Here is a 22,200-nt window from a genome sequence, read left to right as displayed (position 1 = left end):
CTTAGCGAGTGCCGTCGACCGGGGACCCGGGAGTGGACCGGGGGGCCTGAGGGAAAACTGGTTCTTCAACTCCTTGGATGAAGGGGATCTCGTGTTGGCACGACTTCTGCTGTCGTAACACTGACACGCTTGGGTGACGATGGGGATTAATTAGGCGAGCGGAACACTTGGCAACACTGGTTTCGGTTGAAGTTTCGTATTAGGGAAAAGACAAACACGATTTAGAGCTCAAGTTTGAACCTAGATGAAACTGTAATCATAACACCAGTGCAAACATTTGACTCAGTGTGTGTGTAAATGAAATCAAAACCTATAGCAATTCGAATGCCTTACAGAACCACAAGATGCTAAAAGCACATATCCTAAATGAAGTAATGTTAAAGTACCTACACTTTTCCACTGTACAGCCCTGTATTATTCGGCACACCGATAGCCTTATAACTAAAGAAAACTCAAATAGAACGAACGAAGTGTAACTTAATCCGCATGTAAATAGTATGAGTAACTCACACGAGTGGTAGCTACGTTTTTCCTGTTTTCCAACTAAGAAGATATTTATTAATAAGTAAATAACAAGTAACGCAACAAGTACTTAAGTGACAACAAAGCACACAGAATTGGTTGATATTATTAGGATGATTTAGAAGAAAATTGAAATCGTAAAACATAGCTTCAAAAGAGAAACAAACAAAACATGTAATGCGACGCAACAAATGTATACAAATGTAGATTTATAAGTGAACATTTTACAATTAGAAGAAACCGTCCAGCGGTACCGTACTTAAAGCGACCAATTGAATGTTCTCTTTTTTGTTATTGAACTTCATTCCAGTTTAGAGGTTAAAGATTAGAAGCAATACAAATACGTGGAAGAAAAATTGTTTTGATAATTTATAGCATGAAACAAGGGAGCGATTTGTACAGTTGTAGAAAAGAATATCGAATAATAAAATGAAGTGATACTTGTGAATTACATGTTTATTTTTATTGGATATCACAATCAGTGTCTTCACTCTTCGTTTCTATTTCGAGTCACTTTGTATCACATAAACAATATCTTACTCTCAAGCCCAAACGAGGACTGCTAACCTTGTGGGTCGCATATATGATGGCCTCGGACTTTCTGACTCCTTCAGATGCATACTTGACATTTTTCTCCCAGCAGTTGAAGAGTATTTTCGGAGTTTGACTATTTCATGGCCCTTCCTTGGCCTAATTTAACAAATGAGGTACAGATATGATCACTGTGCTACAGTGGAACTGTCATAGCCTGAAACCTAAAGTAGACCTGTTTAAGTTTTTGATTCACAATTCAGATTGTGATATATTTGCACTTTGTGAAGCATTATGGAGGAGTACTCTTGGGGATCAAAAAAGACTACTCATTTTATAAAATTCCAATTCCGACTTGTTTTAATTGTATCTACATGTAATAATGAGTTCCTAATTATTGTTCTTGTTCTGCCACCAATCTCGACCAATCTTCCCGCCCCATTTAGATTCATTCAACATCTCCGGATCGACTCAATCAAAATTATTCAAAACCCTCATCATCAACGTCATTATCGTTACCATTAAGGACTACTCATCCCAGAAACCTGAAATCCGGAAAGTTGTAGCACGCAACCACGTCGTCGGTGAAAGACCTTCACAGCGAAAACAGCTACTGGTTTTTCGCTTTCGACCCGAAACTCATCCTGGCGTAGAAATTGTCGCTTGTCAAATAAACGTGAAGGGAAAAGATCTTTGTGTAGCTTCCGTTTACATTCCTCCAAGAACTTCAATTAACCGCCATCATCTTTGGAATGCAGTTGCTCTATTATCACATCCAGTTTTAATTCTGGGTGATATGAACTCCCATGGTACTGGATGGGGCGAACCATATGACGATCACAGAGCGGCTATTTTCTACGGTTTATGTGACGATTTCACTTTGAACGTTTTGAATACAGGTGAAGTGACACGCATTGCATCCGACGGCAAAGAAAGTCGTTCTGACCTTTCTCTGGGATCAAGTTCACTATCATTCCATTGCTCGTGGAAGGCAATCGAAGATCCTCATGGTAGTGATCACTTGCCCATCATAACAACCTTTAAACATAACAGCGAAAGGTCAGACCAACCAATTCAGGTTGCTTTTGACCTCACTAGGAATATCGATTGGCAAAAATATGCAGCAGCGGTAGCCTTTGGAGTTGAATCATTCCATCCCCTCCCACCTTTGGATGAGTATCGATTCCTCTCTCTCTCTCTTCTTGGCGTAACGTCCTCCTGGGACAAAGCCTGCTTCTCAGCTTAGTGTTCTATGAGCACTTCCACAGTTGTTAACTGAGAGCTTCCTCTGCCAATGACCATTTTGCATGTGTATATCGTGTAGCAGGCACGAAGATACTCTATGCCCAAGGAAGTCAAGGAAATTTCCTTTACGAAAAGATCCTGGACCGACCGGGAATCGAACCCGTCACCTTCAGCATGGTCATGCTGAATACCCGTGCGTTTACCGCCTCGGCTATATGGGCCCAAGTATCGATTCCTGTATGAACTGATTTACAAGAGTGCATTAGAATCACAAAACCGACGTGCTCCAAGTGCAACCTTCAAAAAAAGACCAGCCACACTAGGCTGGGATTTCACCCAGTTGTATATTAAAAAATCTGATGCTTTCAAAGCTTTTCGTTGGCATGGTACTTCAGATCTTTATCAAGAGTACGCTAAACTCGAAAAACTGCTGAAGAACCTTCTGAAAGCGAAAAAGCGTAGTTATTGGCGACACTTTATTGAGGGTCTCTCGAGAAACTTCGATGACAACGCTTTGGAGAGTGGCTCGCAACATGCGAAACCGCTCATCTTCTAATGAGAGTGACGAATACTCCAACCGTTGGATTTTCAACTTCGCAAAAAAGGTCTGTCCAGACTCGGTCCCAGCTAAACCGCTCTCTTGGGAAACTTCCTCAGGAGACGGCTCTCTGGACAGACAATTCACTATGCTGGAATTTTCTATGGTTCTTCTTTCATCAAATAATTCTTCTCCGGGACGCGATATGATCAAGTTCAATCTTCCAAAGAATCTACCTGATATCACAAAAAGACGATTACTAGACCTGTTCAACTCATTCATGGAGAACAACATTGTTCCGCCAGAATGGAGACAGGTCAAAGTAATAGCTATTCAAAAGCCTGGTAAACCAGCGTCTGATCATAATTCATACCGCCCAATTGCTATGTTATCATGTTTAAGGGAATTGTTGGAAAAAATGATCCTATCGCGACTCGACCATTGGGTTGAATCGAAAAACCTGCTCTCAAATACACAATTCGGGTTTCGCAAGGGTAAAGGAACAAACGACTGTCTAGCGTTGCTTTCATCGGATATTCAACTGGCCTTTGCGGAAAAGGAACAATTGGCTTCAGTTTTCTAGGACATTAAGGGCGCTTTTGATTCAGTTTCCATAGGAATATTGTCAGAAAAATTGCACAATTGTGGACTACCAGGAACTTTAAACAATTACTTGTATAATTTGTTGTCAGGAAAACATATGAACTTCAATCTCGGACAACTGACTACTTCCAGAATTAGCTACATGGGCCTACCCCAAGGCTCATGTTAAGTCCCTTGCTTTATAATTTTTATGTGAAAGACATTGATAGCTGTCTGGAAGGACAATACACGCTAAGACAACTTGCAGAAGATGCTGTGGTTTCTTTAAAAAGCAGAAATGTTACGAAGACCATTGGAAAATTCCCTAAATAATCTGTCCATTTGGGCAAGAGATTTGGGGATTGAGTTTGCTCCACAAAAAACTCAATTGGTTGTGTTTTCTAGAAAGCAGAACCCAGCCCAACTGAAACTCAATATTTTGGGAACTGAAATCGACCAGTCTTTGACTTCGAAATACCTTGGGATCTGGTTTGATTCGAAAGGCACTTGGGGTACCCAAACTAAGTATTTGGTGCAAAAATGTCAGCATGGTGGGGTGCTCACCCGGAAGACCTCATAAAACTTTACAAAACGACTATTCTCTCTGTTCTCGAGTATGGCTCTTTCTGTTTCCTCTCAGCAATAAACCTAATAAAGTTGGAACGAATTCAATACCGTCGTTTGCGTATTGCCCTCGGCTGTATGCACTCAACACCATTAGCGGAGCCAGCATTTTCTATTTTCTTAGGGTAGGTAATCAAAAGTTGAACCAAATTGTGGCTTTCCGAAGTAGCGCAAATTTTGAGTGTTTTTTTCTCCCACATGGAAATAATTTACTGCGGCAAAATCTTATGTAAATGAAAGCCACGGGTATAAGCTTTCTGTTAAGTGGTAAAAAGTTTGTATTTGCACCGAATTTCATTGAAAAATTCGATTATTCGTGAACAATGATTTTAATCTTAATTTGAATCATCGTAATCATTATTTGAACCAATTTTAATCTTAATTTGAACTACTGGCGGCAGCAGCTCGAGCATCTCCCACAACAGCCAATTTCGTGCTGAACAATAGAAAAACACATGGATTTGCTAATTCCCATAACTATTTTTCATTAGGCAGTGGAATTTCAACTGAGAATGTTCTAAACTCTTCAGGAACTTGGAAACTAAATTTGGAATTTTTCATCCCCCAAGAGTAAACAAAACAACCACTAGCGCAGTCTGCTGGCCAACACTGGAAGCTCGTCCCCGTTTACTAGTTCAAATTTAGATTACAAATGGTTCAACTTAAGATAACATTCTCCAAGTAATAATTAATTGAATTTGATAATTTTATGACAAATAATGCGAAATATTATTCGGTTGGTCGATTCTACGATAAATAAGCTTTCATTTGACGTGTTCACATATTGCGTTTGATACAATGCATGAGCTGTACGAGTGCACCGAAAATGTGCTTTCTCTGGGGGGAAATGGGTAAAATCACAGTGATTTTTCAATTGCCTGTTTTCCATGATAAAAACGTTTTTTTTAATGCTTTTAAAGTCCATGTTATCAGGTTATATTACGGAAAGCTGTATAACATCTTTTTCGGGACAATATTTGCCTAAAAAGTACGTCGTTTTAATGAATTTTGAAATGGTTCAAATTAAGATTACAATTTGACTAGTTCAAAGTTTGATTTCTTACCCTACTCACTCTCCTAAACATACACGAGAAAGAAACAGATGGAAGAGGGGGCAGCTTGCCTCCTCTTTCATCTCGCTCATGTTCCTACATGTTTAGGAGAGTGAGTAAGAAAAAAGAAAAGGCTGGCTCCTGCTAATGCTCAACACATAACGCGGGCCTGGACGTCCTGGCAGGGGTGAAGCCTCTTCAGAACCGATTCTGGGAGCTCTCGCTAAGGTGTGGAGTGAGCAACACACTGGTTATTGAAAACTTCGAAGAAATGCTCAGACTAAGCACTCAGTCGAAATTCATGAGAATCTATCTCTTCTACATGGCATCTGACATAAGCCTTCCAGGTTATAATCCCCCTCGTGTACACTTCACTAATGGCAGTTCCTCTATTAAATACGATCTGTCTATGAAACAAGCTGGTATTCCATGAATACCAGATCAAATTTTATGTATTTTTAACGAAAAGTACCAAAATGTCAATACCTTTAAGAGATTCTTCACTGATGGGTCTCGCATAAATGGATCCACTGGCTTCGGTGTCTTCAATGAAAATTTCACCACCTTCCGCAAACTTCAGGAACCTTGCTCGGTTTATGTTGCTGAGCTGGCAGCAATCAACTTCGCTTTGGGGATGATTTCCAACATGCCCGTAGACCATTTCTTCATCTTCTTGGATAGCCTTAGTTCGATTGAGGCACTCCGGTCGATGAAACTTGTAAAACATCCATCTTACTTTCTTACAAAAATAAGGGAGCAGATGGGTGCACTGGTAAAGGGCCCATATAGCCGAGGCGGTAAACGCACGGGTATTCAGCATGACCATGCTGAGGGTGACGGGTTCGATTCCCGGTCGGTCCAGGATCTTTTCGTAAAGGAAATTTCCTTGACTTCCTTGGGCATAGAGTATCTTCGTGCCTGCCACACAATATACGCATGCAAAATGGTCATTGGCAGAGGAAGCTCTCAGTTAAAAACTGTGGAAGTGCTCATAGAACACTAAGCTGAGAAGCAGGCTTTGTCCCAGTGAGGACGTTACGCCAAGAAGAGGAGAGGAGGATGGGTGCACTGGTCGAAAGATCATACAAGATTACCTTTGTATGGGTCCCCTCACATTGCTCAATTTATGGCAATGAGAAGGCGGACTCTCTCGCAAAGGTGGGCGCACAGGAAGGTGAGATCTATGATAGAAGAATTTCACACGATGAATTTTTCCATTTTGTTCGCCAGAGTGCTCTTCAAAGTTGGCAAATTGATTGGCGAGATGGCCAGCTGGGACAGTGGTTACATTCTCTTATTCCTAATGTTTCTTTGCGAGCGTGGCATTACGGTTTGGACGTAGGTCGAGACTTCATACGCGTGATGTCAAGACTCATGTCCAACCATTACTCGCTAGGCGCGCATTTGCATGGAATAAACCTCGCGCTCGACAATCTTTGCACTAAGTGCGGTTCCGGTTATGATGACATCGACCACGTAGTTTGGCAATGCCCGGATAATGACGCCTCCAGAGCGCTACTATTGGATACCCTTGAGGCCCGAAGTAGACAGACAACCCTTTGTTCCAGTAAGAGATGTGTTGGGAACCCGCGATCTAAACTATATGCGGTCCATTTATGAGTTTCTTCGCATGTGTTGCATAAAGGTATAATCTGCTGTTTTTTCTTCGCTTCAGTTTTTTTTTCTTTGTGCTTGGCGACGCCAAAGGCCAAGATACCTCCCGGATGTGCTACAGAGAACCCTGAAACCTTATCCTCACCATGCCTTTCCTTGAAATTCTGTGACCAGCTACCCAAGTAACACAGAAAACATCTTTGAAAATGGAATTTGGAAAAAATGTTATAGTATAGTACTATAATCGTATCTGTATACAACCTGTGTTGAAATCATGTTTTAACTATGTTTAGCAATAACAAGCTACTGAACAGTCTCAGAAACCTCCCTATAAGTTAGAATAACGTGAATTTAACGTCGATTAAACAAGATTTTTATACCAACGTGTTCCGTAAATTAAGTTTGTTATATTAAACATCAGCGGAACATAGTTATAACCTTCAGGCTCAAACATGTACCGAATATGTTATTTTTACGTACCTATTAAATACGTTAATATACGAGTTTACTAGTTTGCTGTTCCGTCTCACTCAATTGATCATTATTAATGAAACATGTCTTGCACTTAAAAATACAAGCCAATTCAGCTATGACAGCATCCGGCACTTTTTTTTCATGATTTGTGATTGTTAATCCCGCAACGAGTATGCTAAACTAGTAAACATATACAGTGTATCAAACAATTGTCCGTACAGCAATTTTTTGGTCAAAATAATTTTTCATTCAAATGATCATAACTTTTTTAAACATCAATCAAATAAGCTGAAATTTTAATCAATCATGAACTATATAATAAATGTCCATTGGTAAAATTTTTAACGAGATCGAATAAGTTTTCTGAAAGTTATAGAACTTTTAGTAAAATTTATAAGATTTTTGAACACATTTTTAAAACATTATATCTCAATATGTACTCGATGAAACTTTTTCAATTTTTTTTGTGATGCAGCTCATACTTAAGGCTTTCATATGCAGCTTCGTTTGAGGTTTTATATTCACTACAAAAAATATGAAAAATCTCTATATGTTCAGAGTGTCATTTGGAAGTTTATCATATTTTGATCAATAAAAGTGCCAAGTGTTTTCAACGTTTTGAAACTCTCTTAATGTAATATTTTTATACAGGACCAACTAAACTACATATGAAGAGTAGGTTCCATGTATTTTTTGTTCAGTCAATGCATTTTTATTGATGGAAAACGTTTGGCAGATTATATGTGCAAAATATGGTGAATTTTAAAAAATCATCAACTACATAAACACATTTTTCATATTTTTTGTAGTGAATATAAAACCTCAAAAGTAGCTGCATATGGAAGCCTTAGGTATCAGCTGTAACACAAAAAAAAAATTGAAAAAGTTTCATCGAGTACATACAGAGATATAATGTTTTGAAAATGTGTTGACAAATCTTATAAGTTTTACTAAAAGTTCTATAACTTTCAGAAAACTTATTCGATCTCGCTCAAAATTTTACCAATGGAGCTTTAGTATATGATTCATGATTGGTCAAAATTCCAGCGCTTTTGAATGATGTATAAAAAAGTTATGAACATTTGAATGAAAAATTATTTTGACCAAAAAATTGCTGTACGGACAATTGTTTGATACACTGTAGCTATATTAATATTCTCCAAATAGCTTGGCGCAGGCCACAGTCGCCATAGCTCGAAAGATGGGAGCAACCATTCAACCACTTCACATAAATGTAAGGCCTCCCGTCACCTAATAATCATAGTGGGTACTTACGTGTCGGCTAAATCTCTCTTACTATAACAATTTCACTAAATATGTTCCCGCAAAATAGCAGAAAACAATTTCACTCCATGAGCTGCACTCCAAATTTGTTATTGTTCAGAACAGGTTATCCAAAACCAAAAGATAACATCGTTGTATATTATTTGGAAATGGAAGTTTAAAATACGTTACTATGATGTATTATCAATGTATTTCAAGCAATACAAGTTGAATTCGACAAACATGTTATTGAAATGTATAACTTATGTAATTTAAACATATTTCTAATATTTTGAATTCCTTCCCTATCAGGCCAGACTAATTACAGCGCCTGCTAAAAAGTTTCATCCTACTATTTTTTTTTTTCAATATACAGCCATTTTTTCATCTACTCATGTTTTTCTCAATGATTGTTTATCTGGTACAATTTTAATATTCAATGAATAATTAAATTTTTGTTTTCTGATAACGAATAATAATGCAACATAATTCATAATAGCATTCCAAAACTTCCTGGTGGTACTGTAACTAGAAGCCACCATGTTGAATGCTTAAAGATTTGTTCGAAAATTTCACACATGCTACAGAAATGACAAAAACCTCTCCTCTTGTTTCTATTCCGATGAAAAGCGAATTAATTCACGAAGAGTGAATGTGTTAATTTCACCATAAATTTTTGATGGCACATGAAATAAGGTCATAATGACCAAACATCGAGACGATAAATTACAAATTAAATGTAAGGCTTGAAATTGTTTGAGCCATCTTCAAAAAGTACATAATTGGTGTTATATTTTTTGATAGATTATGTTTTTCCTGCTAGCAACAAGTATGTTTTTACGATGTTGTTGAGAACATATTCAATACTTAATTTTATGTTATAAGAATGTATTGAAAAACATCTTCAGGAACATCCACGATGTTTTATAAGCCGCCATTTTTTGCGCTTTTTCAGTTATATAAGTGTACAAAAATACGTTTTCATATTTGAAACAAAACATGGTCGTTTGTATGAAACATGTATTATATACACTTATGTAACAAGTTGTGTTGCTTATGTAACAAGTTGTGTTGCCACGAGTATCCTGGTCTCCTCCCAGTACTAACCTTGAGTACCTAAGAAAGTCAGAAAATTGTATGTAACTGAATACAAAGAAAGAATTTCGGCTCCATAAAGCGTTACACGCGATTGAGCCATAAATAAATGAACTATGTAGAAAAAAAAGGTGATAATTAAAGCTAATAAACAACATACTAATAATCCTACCGTTATTAAGCCTCGCAGTTGACGCTTAAGAAGGATGCTCCGGTTAGCGCAGTAAAGGCAGAATACTGTGGAGGCCGCCCAAGTACTCCACAGGCTTCGTAAAGCGGTTAGGATTTTATTAGACCCCCCCCCCCCTAACCATTCACTACTGGGCAAAGTAAGCATATAGTTGCATCACACCATGAATTAGGGGTAACCTGTTTAATGGACTCTTACCACCCGAACAGGTGATCCGTAGTGTTATTCTAAGCCAATTGCGACAACCGCTATCGACACTTCACTTGATAGCTGTGTCTGTGGCTGATCGAGAAAATAAGTTAATATTGACGATCAACTTCATACGGACCCGAACTGCCGGACAGTAGTTGATGTGGATGTGAAGTTTAAATGATCGGATCCATCGCTCGGAATTCACGTTCTTCAGTTTTGGCCTATTTTCTGGATAGCTGCTACATTCACTACAAATTTTTGCAGTTCACGAACCAGGTGCCCAAAACATGCGGGTTCATTAAAAATTCTCACGTTCCAATGTTCGACTTTCTAACCGTATTCCTTAACAACTGTAGAGAGCAGGGTAATAAGCTGAGATGCAGGATATGTACCAGTGGGGACGTTATGCCAACATGATGAAGAAGAATGAATTTTATGATAAAGCTACTCTTTTCAGAACCATCCATCGCAGTCGGCAAATCAGTCGAATATTTATTGAAGAAATTAATTAACAAAACCCATAAATAACAATAATAAATATAACAAATGAAGATAAATAAATGACGTCTGGAACATGCTGTGAATGAGATTGGAAAAATAAAAATCAAGAAGCTCTCCTTAGCACCGCCACCACCACCACCATCGCATACACAAATGCAGCTGCACCGCAAGTCACCGAAGTCCCTCTTCCCCTTCGAGTGCATCCATCGAACACCGGCAGCCGCCTCTCACGAGATGAGATTCAGCGAAAAATAAATTGCCTCGTTTTGGTTGGAAGTTTAGCAAGCCAACAAGCCACCACCATTCACGGCACAGCCGAACCCCATACCTTCCTACTCGGGCTGCGTTTGCATTCTTAATCAAATATGAAAATGGGCGGTCCAATTCATTTACCGAAAGACTGAAGCTATCCACAGCGAAGCAGTTTCATGATCGGACGCTGGCACTCGAGTTTCGGTCGGGTGTGAATTCCGGAGCACACGATGACGATGGCGACCGTTCACAGTGGGCAATTTGGGTCTTAAACTGATTTCAGGTGCCTATCCACGTGCGGTTCTGTTTGAAAAATATATGAATTTGCTTCTAATAAATGCCCAAGAGTAGGTGTTCTCATATGAAACTGTAAAGTGAATACAAACTTTACATAAAGTCATTTCTAACACATTTAGTACAATAAAATGAAACGTTCAAACACTTTTGCACACTGTGCAACAGCTGATCTTGTTTAAAAATTAAATTGATTTCTTCCTTTCAGTTCCGAGCTTGTTAATTGAAAATGTGACGTCTGCAATGGAGAATACGTGTCTTCGTCTTCTCAAACCAAACCAAACCAAACGAATGCATATCTGTTCAAACAAATTACACTCATGAGCAAATCTAATTAATATCTTCTGGGAGCGTCTTTCCTGACTGACTAAGCTGAACTGCTCGTTTGCCAGAATGATTGATTTTGACACCGGTGGCCTCCAACGTGGTTCCAGGTCCAGGCCCAACTTTCCTGCTCATGGACCAGAGATTTTTAATTGAATTTTTACCGCTCTACCACACCGGAAAGTGCGCACATTGACTGACTGACGAGGTGCTGACTGGTTTGGCTCGCCTGGATGCTGCTGCTGCTGGTCCATTTCGTCTAGAAAATGACTTGGAGAACGCCCCTTTTTTCGTGCCCACTGCTGGCCAGTTACGCTGATTCGATTAAAAAGACGAATGACGCCCCTGCTGTCTGTTCCATTGCATTGGAAGACTGTTCGCAGATCATGCATGGTCTGGTCACAGACCATGGTCGTCTTTCCACGGTCCAGCTTGTTAAGGCCTCTGCTAGTAATTAAAAGTGAGTGAGTTCAAAAGGTCGGTACTAATTGGATTTTAACTGGGCTCGCGCACTCGAGTAGTCCTCTTCAATGGGGACCGTTGGAAAATTAATACCCGATAAATTGGCATTTTGTACGTGAAGCTAATTAAAATGGCCTTGTTTCCTGTCGTGGTATCGAAGTTTCATGCGGGCTGGATTTTCGTGACTATGACAACTTTAGCATGAAGAGGTTCAATCCTGTTCCAGGTCAGATGTTTATGTTAAAATTTTGGACTCAAAAGAAATGGTTTGTCTTCAAAAATTATTGCAAACCTACTCTTCTATTGAAGAAAGTAAAAGTAAAAGGTGTCGAAACGTTTTTGACATCTAGAGCATCCTAAACACGAAGAAGGCTTTTGGATATTGTTTATGAACTAAGAAAAGCTTTCCCTATTTGGGATATTCTAGTTATTCCCAATTTTCCTAAAATTCAACTCCCTGAAATACATTTGAAAACGCCCTGAGACTTCGTCAGACCCAGTGCACAGTGGGAAAAATCCCCCCAGAAAAACTGATCTTTTAAAGCCGCTGATTTCGATACGTAAAGTTGATCATTTCTGGCATGAAAAGTGCCAAAAATCAATTGGTACTAAATTCATTCATCACACGGCACGGGAAATGATCCATTTCACCCCATGTAGCCCTATATTCATACAAAAGGAGAATGAAAATGTACTTTTAAACAACCATGACTACTGTAGATCGTTGAAAATATCGGCCGGTGTTATTGGAGACTTACAGCAGCCATAAAAAAAATATGAGAGATCCTTTAAAATGCCTATTTTACCCCATATGCCCCAATAACTGTTGGAAATTCATAATTCTCTTTACCTTACTTTACTGGTCAGACTGAGGCCTGCGTAGCGTACACAAATCGTCCTCCACTTAATCGACCCACATAGCGCACCACGTCTTCTTGTACCGGTCGGATGACTCTCAAAAACCATTTTAGTCGGGTTGCTATCCGACATCCTGATGACGTAACCCGCTCACCGGAACCACCCGATTTCCGCAGTGTGGACGATGGTTGGTTCTCTTAGCAGCTATACAGCTTGTTGTTCATTCGCCTTCTCCAAGTCCCGTCTTCCATCTGCACTCCGCCGTAGATGGTACGCAACACCTTCCGTTCGAAAACTCCAAGGGCGCGTTGGTCCTCTGCACGTAGGGTCCATGTTTCGTGCCCATAGAGGACGACCGGTCTAATCAGCGTTTTGTAGATAAGGTACACCGGGGCAAGTTGAAACGGGTGGGGCAAGATGAAACAGCGGGTGAACATGATGTTATCCAATAATGGGAAACAGCTTGAATACCATAACACATAGTTTTTGATTCAAACAATATTTTGGCGGAAGAAAAATTTTAAAATTATATTGAAGTCTATTTCAAAACTTCGCGTTTCATCTTGCCCCACCCGTTTCAACTTGCCCCGGTGTACCTTAGTTAACTTCGTGTTACGGCGAACTTTAGTCGATCGTAGAGTTCTGCGGAGTCCAAAGTAAGAACAATGCCACAATGCGCCTCTGAATTTCTCTGCTGGTGTCGTTGTCGACGGTCACCAGTGAGCCCAAGTTCACGAATTCTTCAACCGCCTCGATTTCATAACCGTCGATATAAATTCGGGGTGGCGGGCGCGGTGATTCCTCCCTGGAGCCCTTTGCCATCATGTACTTTGTCTTCAACACATAATGACTAATCCGATTTGCCTGGCTTCACTCTTTAGTCGGATGTACTTTTCTTCCATCGTTTCAAATTTACGAGCTATAATACCAATATCATCAGCGAAACCAAGCAGCTGAACGGACTTCGTGAAAATCGTCCCACTCGTGTTTATCCCCGCTCTTCTTATTACACCCTCCAAAGCAATGTTGAACAGCAAGCACGAAAGACCATCACCTTGCCGTAACCCTCTGCGAGATTCGAAGGGACTCGAGAGTGTCCCTGATACTCGAACTACGCACATCACTCGATCCATCGTCGCCTTGATCAATCGTATCAGTTTATCCGGGAATCCGTATTCGTACATAATCTGCCAAAGCTGTTCTCGATCGATTGTATCATACGTCGATTTGAAATCGATGAATAAGTGATGTGTGGGTACGTTGTATTCGCGGCATTTCTGCAACACCTGGCGGATGGTGAACATCTGGTCCGTTGGAGCGCGTTCACCCATCAATCCAGCCTGATATTGCCCCAAGCCTGATCTCTTGCAATCGGTGATAGATGGCGTCATAAAATTTGAGAGAGTACCTTGTAGGCAGCGCTCAGTAGTGTGATCGCGCGGTAGTTCCCGCAATCCAACTTGCCGCCCTTTTTGTAGATGGGACACACGATACCTTCCATTCATTCCTCCGGTAATACTTCCTTCTCCCAAATCTTGGTAATGACCCAGTGTAGTGCTCTCACCAGTGCTTCTCCACCGTGTTTTAGTAACTCGCTTGGTAGTTGATCTGCTCCAGCGGCTTTGTTGTTTCTCAACCGGCCAACCTCCTCTTGGAGGTTAGGGGCTGGAAATATTTCGTCCTGCGCACATACTCCTAGTTCTGTTACCGCGCCGTCTTCGGTGCTTGCGACGTCGCCATTGAGGTGCTCATCATAATGCTGCCGCCACCTCTGGACCACCTCACTCTCGCTCGTGAGGATATTCCTGTGATTATCTCGGCACATGTCGGTTTGTGGCACAAACCAGTCGTTTCTGTGATTCGGAGTCGCGAAGCCTAGTGCTGTAGCCGAGGTACTACCTATGGCGGATCGGATGTCCCTCCAGACATCTTCACGTGTAGCTGCGCCAAGCTGCTCTTCCGTTGGTAGGGCCACTGATAGCTGCTGCGCGTAGTCTTGAGCCACTTCTACTTTACGAAGTTGCTCGATGTTAAGCCGCGGCGTTCGACTTCGACGCGTGGTGATAACTGTCGAAAGTTTTGAGCGCATGCATACAGCGACTAAGTAGTGATCCGAATCTATATTCGCACTGCGGTATGTGTGGACATTGGTTATATCCGAGAAGTATTTACCGTCAATTAAAACGTGGTCGATTTGGTTTTCTGTCTGATGGTCGAGTGATCTCCAGGTGGTATTGTGGATATCTTTGCGGAGGAAGAAAGTACTTCGGACTACCATACCACGGGAGGTTGCCAAGTTAACGCATCGCTGGCCGTTATCATTCGATACGGCGTGCAGGCTGTTTCGCCCGATTACTGGTCTGAACATTTCCTCCCTTCCTACCTGCCGTCGCCGACAACGATTTTCACGTCACGCGGCGAGCAACCATCGTATGTTTGCTCTAGCTGCGCGTACAACGCTTCTTTCTCGTCATCAGGTCTCCCTTCGTGTGGGCAGTGGACGTTGATGATGCTGTAGTTGAAGAAACGGCCCTTAACTCTCAACATGCACATCCTTGCGATGATCGGCTGCCACCCGATCACACGTTGTCGCATCTTGCCCAACACTATAAATCCTGTTCCCAGTTCATTGGTGGTGCCACAGCTTTGGTAGAAGGTAGCCGCTCGATGCCCGCTATTTCACACATACTGTCCAGTCCAACAAAGTTCCTGCAACGCCACGATTTCGAAGTTGCGGGGATGTAGTTCGTCGTAAATTATCCTGTCACATCTTGCGAAACCTAGTAACTTGCAATTACATGTTCTAAGTTTCCAATCGTGGTCCTTATTTCGTCGCGTGGGTCTTTGCCGATTGTATCGAGTCGTATTTTTTCCTATGTTATTCGCAATGGGAATTTTTATGAGTGGCTTATTGGGCCAACGCCAACACTCCTGTCTTGCCGGAGGGCCATCGTGCTAGTTCCCTTTAACGTCCCAACCAACACTGGGACGACCACACAGATGGGGCTACCACCTTGGATCTAGCTGGGCGTGGTGCAGCGTTTCTTACTCAGCCGCTGAATGCCAGAACAGACGCTGTTTGGCGGCCTTACCCACTTCTGCGAGTGCTTATAAAAAGTATGTAGTCGCATCCGCTACACCTTTTGAGCTTCCGGCGAAAGCGAAGACCTCACAGGCTCCGTTAACGATCGTGCATCTTTTTCACCCCCTTGACACCTTCAATGAGGGTTGGTAGTCCCAAGGATGGAAATCTAGTGATCATGATGAGATTTCGAATGTGTCGCGGTCGAACGGCATCGCGCGATCATAGCAACAACGATAACATTTTGTCGTCAAGCATCATAACAAACTTCAGTCCGAGAAGAATGATTCGCTCGGCATGTGCGGGCGCGATGCGATCGTTATCATGAAGTCGAAATGATAAATTAGTGATTTCATTCACTTTTTGAGCATTCTTGGTGATTTTACTTCCAGATATGCTTATGAACGTATCATTTCGAATCATGAATGCAGCTTACGGGTGCATAAGTGGCAAACAATGTGATGAATAAAATTTATCATGACTTGTAAGATGATCCGATAACGGGTCATCACGTGATAAAGCGTGCATCAGATGCTTTAATTGTTCTGTGATACGAGCACGGTGTGAGGCGTCGGCATCATGCTACTGCAAGAACAAGGCTATCTTGGATTATTCGTGTCCTGTATCATTTATCGCTTGAAGTGATTTTCTGCCATCCTTGGGTAGTCCTATTCTTAGCCGAGGGGGGAGCAGGGACTGTAATCCCTGCTATGCACTACACGAAATGGCTTTCCAGTCGGGACAGAAATAAAAATACAGTGACGATTCGTTCGTTGGCGGCTCGTTAGCTGGGCTGTCTCGGTAGTTGGATGTTCGCTGGTTGGGACAAAACTCATCTAAAAATACTGTCAATGTCAAAATCGATGTCAAAGACGAATTTTGCACCAACTCAACCAGCGGTTGGCAACACCCTCTCAGAATCGAATGAAACTTGGTGGGCATGAAAACTAGGTTTTTATAAGCAACTTTGCATACTTAACTTCGAAATTTTTCAAGAGTAGCATTTGAAGAGGGCCTAACTTTTTTTCATTTTTTTTAAATCGATGTTACTAAAAGATGACAAGACCTACAAAAAAGTTTTGTATGGGGTACTTTTAGGAAATTGTCCAAGCTTTCATGAAAAAAATTGTAAAAATATATAAAAAAATTTACATGCTCAAAAATATCATTTCAAAATTAAAAGTCAATTTACAGAAAAAGCCCACATTTTATGTTATGAACTTTTTTTCCCAAGAAAGACAATATAGCTGCCTAACTTTCCTCCATACATCACAAGATGGGCACTTTTAAGAAAAAAAAAGTTTTTCCAACAAAAACTTTTTCGTGTTTTTTTTAGCGTGTTGCACATTAACTCGAACAGGATTTTTTTTTTACTTATTCGTTTATTTGGAAGGCTCATGGGCATAACTGAGCCGAAATCTTTTGTTTTTACAATGATTTTACATTTTACAATTTATTACTACTTTAAAACTATGTTAGTTTGGGAAGCCGGAGTACTCGCGGCTGTTTCGAGGTTAAGGATTGAAAAAAAAAATAAAATTGGAAAGGAGGGATTTATGGGTTTTAAACTAAATTATTTGCTAACTTATACTAAAACATTGATGGTACAAATTGTCCATATCTGTAACGGAACCAAAAAGAAAGGACTTTATCGGTAGAAAACGACAAGAAGAGGACGACAGACAGGGGCGAACAACAAAACCAAAAGGCGGACAAGGAACGTACCACATCAACACGTTTCAAAAACTGGTAAATCAAGTTCATGTATTCCAAATCAAGTCCTGCCAACACTTCTCTAACGGGTTTCTGTTGTTTTAATCGGACCCAGAGAATTTCATGCAGCTCAGATCTGACCTCACGATACTCATTGCATCCCCACACGACATGTTCGATATCCTGGTAAGCCACGCTACAGACACAGAGATTGCTTTCTATTTAAGAGCCCAATACGGAAGGTATGTGCATTCAACAAATAGTGGTTGGACATCAACCGACACATCACACGAATGAAATCGCGGCCTAAATCCTGCCTTTTGAACCATGGCTTCTTCGACACCTGTGGAATGGTGGAGTGCAACCATCTACCCATCTCTCCATCTCTCCATTTGTGTTGCCAGCTGATCAAGGTCTTCTGACGGGCCAATGCAAAAAATTCGTCGAAGGCGATTTGACGCGCGTAAATATCGCCTTCGCTAGCGCCCACCTTAGCCAGAGAGTCCGCTTTCTCATTGCCCGGAATTGAGCAATGTGAAGGGACCTAAGCTATGGTGATGATGTATGAGCGTTTGGACAAAGTACTCAAGACTTGGCGTATTCCTTTCAGGAAGTACGCTGAGTGCTTCATCGGTTTCATTGACCGAACAGCCTCCAGAGAGCTTAGACTGTCGGTAAAAATGAAGTAGTGCTCAGGTGGGAGAGTGCGAATGTACTCTGAGGTGTAGTATATAACCGCTAGCTCAGCAATATATACCGAACATGGCTTTTGAAGCATGAAGGTTCTTCTTCTTCTTTATGGCTCGACGTCCCAACTGGGACTTGGCCTGAAGGCCTTTCATTGCCTGCCATTGCATGAATTTGTACATTGTGAGGCAAGTACAATGATACACTATGCCCAGGGAATCGAGAAAATTTTCCCGACTGGAACGGGAATCGAACCCGCCATCTCCAGATTGGCGATCCATAGCTTTAACCACTAGGCTAACTGGAGACCCCATGCTACATTGGCAAAATATATTCTCTTCATAAAGGGCTCCCACAACACTGTGGCCCCGGGCCCCCACATTTGTAAATCCGGCGCTGGATACATCGATGTGATAGCACATACATCTCCAGTGGTTAGTTCACACATGCTCAAGGTATGACACGCGAGTTTGCCATTTCATTTTTACTGAAAGTAGCAAACACCGGATTCACAAGGTTTCCTAGATAGAAATTCCCCTTACGAAAGCAAGATTCTTGGACTAACGCCAATTGGGCTGTACCATTTTGCATAAGTCTGCAAAGATTGATCGTTGCTGTTCGTTGTTGTGCTGATCTGAGCTATTCTAACCGTAGCCACTACCCAAACTAGGCAAGATTAAACTCTTAATAATCACAGCACAAAAAAGAACAGCAACAATAAAGCCAGATCGGTATCGTTTTGAATGTGCCAAAGGCGAGGCGATGTACAGAATACACTGTGTAAAAGTCCATTACCGAACGCTCAGCAGTTGAGATTTCGATAAAAATACCGAACGCGACTAGCTGTGTATATCGTCGAGTATGCGGGTGCTTCCGATGAAATTGAGAGATCTGCACTTCCATTTACCGAGTTTTTCATCGTAAATCCTTTCCAATCGCGTGGGTCGTTGGCTTTGAAAATGGTTCATAATCTTGTATTCATTTTTTTTTTGCTGCTGGATTCCGAAGAGGACACTTTTGGGATCACTTACTCCTAAAACAATGAAAAAATGTTTGCGTTAAAAAACATCTTTGGCTTATAAAACGTGTGCATCTTGTTTTCATGCCACCAAGGATTTGCCCACCGAAAGTGACGAACTCAACCAAGTATTCGTTTGTTTTATATTTACCTATGATAAAGTAACTTCCAACCTCACTTCTAACCCACGGCGATAAACGATAATTATCCACTAATGAACAGGCAAATATTAAGATCGATAATGATAGGCCTAGTGTGCGCTACTACTACAGGTAAAACAGTGAAACGATGGGAAGGTCATGAGCTCTGACAAGATCTGTTGGGGTTCGCGGTCGGGGTATGTGGTCCAAAAGACCATTTTTTTTGTCTATTCCCGTCATAGGTCTGAGATAAAAAAGAAGCTGCGGGTGAACCTAAATGGTACCCATTCATTAATTATTTTGGAACGATTTGTTGAAATTAGAAATTTGTACAATTAGGGCGGTCGGTGATTGATTTTCCTAATGAGATGATTGATGGTTTCGTTTAGGGTTATTCATTAGCCATGCTGATGATGGGCGGCTGCGCTTCGTCGAGATGGCGTCAAGATGTGAAAAAGTAACAGTGTGTTGTTCGAAATCAAACCATCGTAAATAAGAAGTAATCAGCATTTTATTGCATTACTAAAAATTGTTAATACAAATTCGTCCTGCTTTCCTTTATCGCCATCGGCTCGCACGTTCATTTTCCTTCCGTTTGACTTTGAGGCAGCAAAAGTTTCACACTCACCGTCGTCGTCCGAGGAAGAAGGAATGCCGCCGCTGTTGGCTGTTTGCTGGTGTTCCTTCTGAGGCTCGGAGGCTGATTATGGCGCCTCGCTGATCATTTATTATCGGAATCATCATTTGCTGTCAGAAAACAGCACCATGGAAAAAATCCAATTATATTTTTGATGTTATTTTTCGTTTTCGATTTTTCTTTCGATATGCTCATTTTTTAAGGCTCATGAGCCATAGTCCATACGCAGTTCAAAAATTATTCAATTCGAGTCGGGACACTGAATTATGAGGGGATAATGTTTTCCTTTTTGGAGCTCTTTTTTGGCAAACAATATTGAGTAATTAATCAGCTCGTCAAACGGGTGAAGGCAGATTGAAAATCAGCGCAAAATTCGTTCACCACCTGCGCACTGCCCCTGGGTCTCTCGCTTCATCTCTCGTCCCCGGGGTCTTAAACGTTATGAATGATCTCGTGCAGAACCTGACGGTTGGAGGCGCGTTCCTTCGTAAGGGATGTCCATTATTCAAAGTTAGTGTTTGACAGCCACATCGTGACCGTGACTGATTTGGTTAGACTATGGTGTAGAGAAATGAAACATTTACGTATAATGGGTGGAGTGCCCCCATGGTAGTGGAAGCTGATCGCTAATTGATTCTAATGGTAATTACCTGAAATATGGGCAGGAATTTTGAGGCTGGTTGTCTTCGATTTGGTGTCTCGGTGATTGATTTTTGATTTATGGCTCATTTGAGGCTTTACTTGACAGTGGTCGTGACACTGAAAGAAGTATGTTCGGCTCACTCATCGACGAGGGCCAATATAGCCTATGCGGTAAGCGCACGGGTATTCAGCAAGACCATGCTAAGGGTGACGGATTCGATTTCCGGGATCTTTTCGTAAAGAAAACTTGCTTGACTTTCTTGGGCATGGAGCATCATAGTGCGTGCCACAAGATAGACACATGAAAAATGGCCATTGATAACGAACGCTCGTAGATCTAAAATCATGCCGATTTATAGGTTAATACCTATGTGCCAGAGCCTCACTTTGCACCCAATTTTAAAACTATTAAATTCTAGATATTAGCCGTTTTTGAACGAAAAATTTGAGAAATTTTGGCAGTTCATCACAAAATCTTTCTAGTGTGTGGAACCGGCATCATGGTTCCGGATAGAATCGTTGTTCCAGATGTATGACCGGGGATACTGGGGTAACCCTTCTTACAGATATAGGTGCAACCTATATTTCGCCTTCAAAAACTTGCATGTGACATCCCAAATTTCAGGATTTTGCCAAACAGGAGTATTGGATCATGTTCCTAGTGATTTAAGATACACTGGTCACTTCTTCGGATATCCTGGAATGCTGGTTTCCTCAAGAAAGTGATCAGTTCTAAAACCTAGCTTACGATGTGTCAAACTTCATGATCAAAACAATATCACTTCCCCGCATCTTCTGTAATCCTGGTTTCAGAAGTGGTCATTGTACTTAGAGTCTCTTGAAGCATGTATCAACAAGCTTGTGCTAGAAAATCATGATTTTTTTATATGTCGCAAGCTAGATCTCAGACTTGATTGCTTTAAGTTGTTTTTAATTTTAGTCAACTCAAAATTATCAATAATTCGAAGAAGAAATTCCTTCGTCAGGAATTCGTCTAGAGATTCCTCCAGAAATTCCTACAGGCATGTCTCAAGGAATTTCTCCAGGCATTATTCCAGATATTCAGGGATTCCTCCAGGAATTCCTCGAGGAAATTCTCTTGGGATTTCTCTAGGGACTTCTCTAGGGATTCTTCCAAGAATTTCTGCTGGGATTCCACCAGGAATTTCTTCAAACATGTTACCATGTATTCCTCCAAGCATTCGTCCTGGAATTCTTCCAGCCATTTCTCTAGGAATCTCTTCAGGAATTCAAGAATTTCTTCTACGATTTCTTTGGTACTTCCTCCGGGGTTTCTATAGGATCCTCCTTGGAATCCTTCAGTAATCCCAACAGCAAATTCTCTAGAAATTTCACCTGGAAATCCTCCACGGATGCCTTCAAAAATTGTTCCAGGAATTCCTCTGAAGATTTCTCCAGGATTTTTTCCAGTATTCCTACAGGAACTCCTCCAGCAATTCCTTCAAAGATTCATCCAAGAATATCTCTTCCAGGAATTCCTCCAAGGATTCGTCTACGAGTTCCTCCAGGAAATCCTCCTAGATCCAGACATTTCTTCAGGAATATTTCCATGAATCCCTCCAGACATTTCTCCAGGAATTCCTCCGGAGATACTTCCAGAAATTGCTTCAAGAATTCTAACAGAAGTGCGTTCAGGAATTCCTAGTG

This window comes from Aedes albopictus, chromosome 2, assembly GCF_035046485.1.
Source record: "Aedes albopictus strain Foshan chromosome 2, AalbF5, whole genome shotgun sequence".
In the NCBI taxonomy this organism is placed as follows: Eukaryota; Metazoa; Arthropoda; class Insecta; order Diptera; family Culicidae; genus Aedes; species Aedes albopictus.
The sequence above is the reverse complement of the archived record's forward strand: the minus strand, read 5'-3'. Positions refer to the sequence as shown.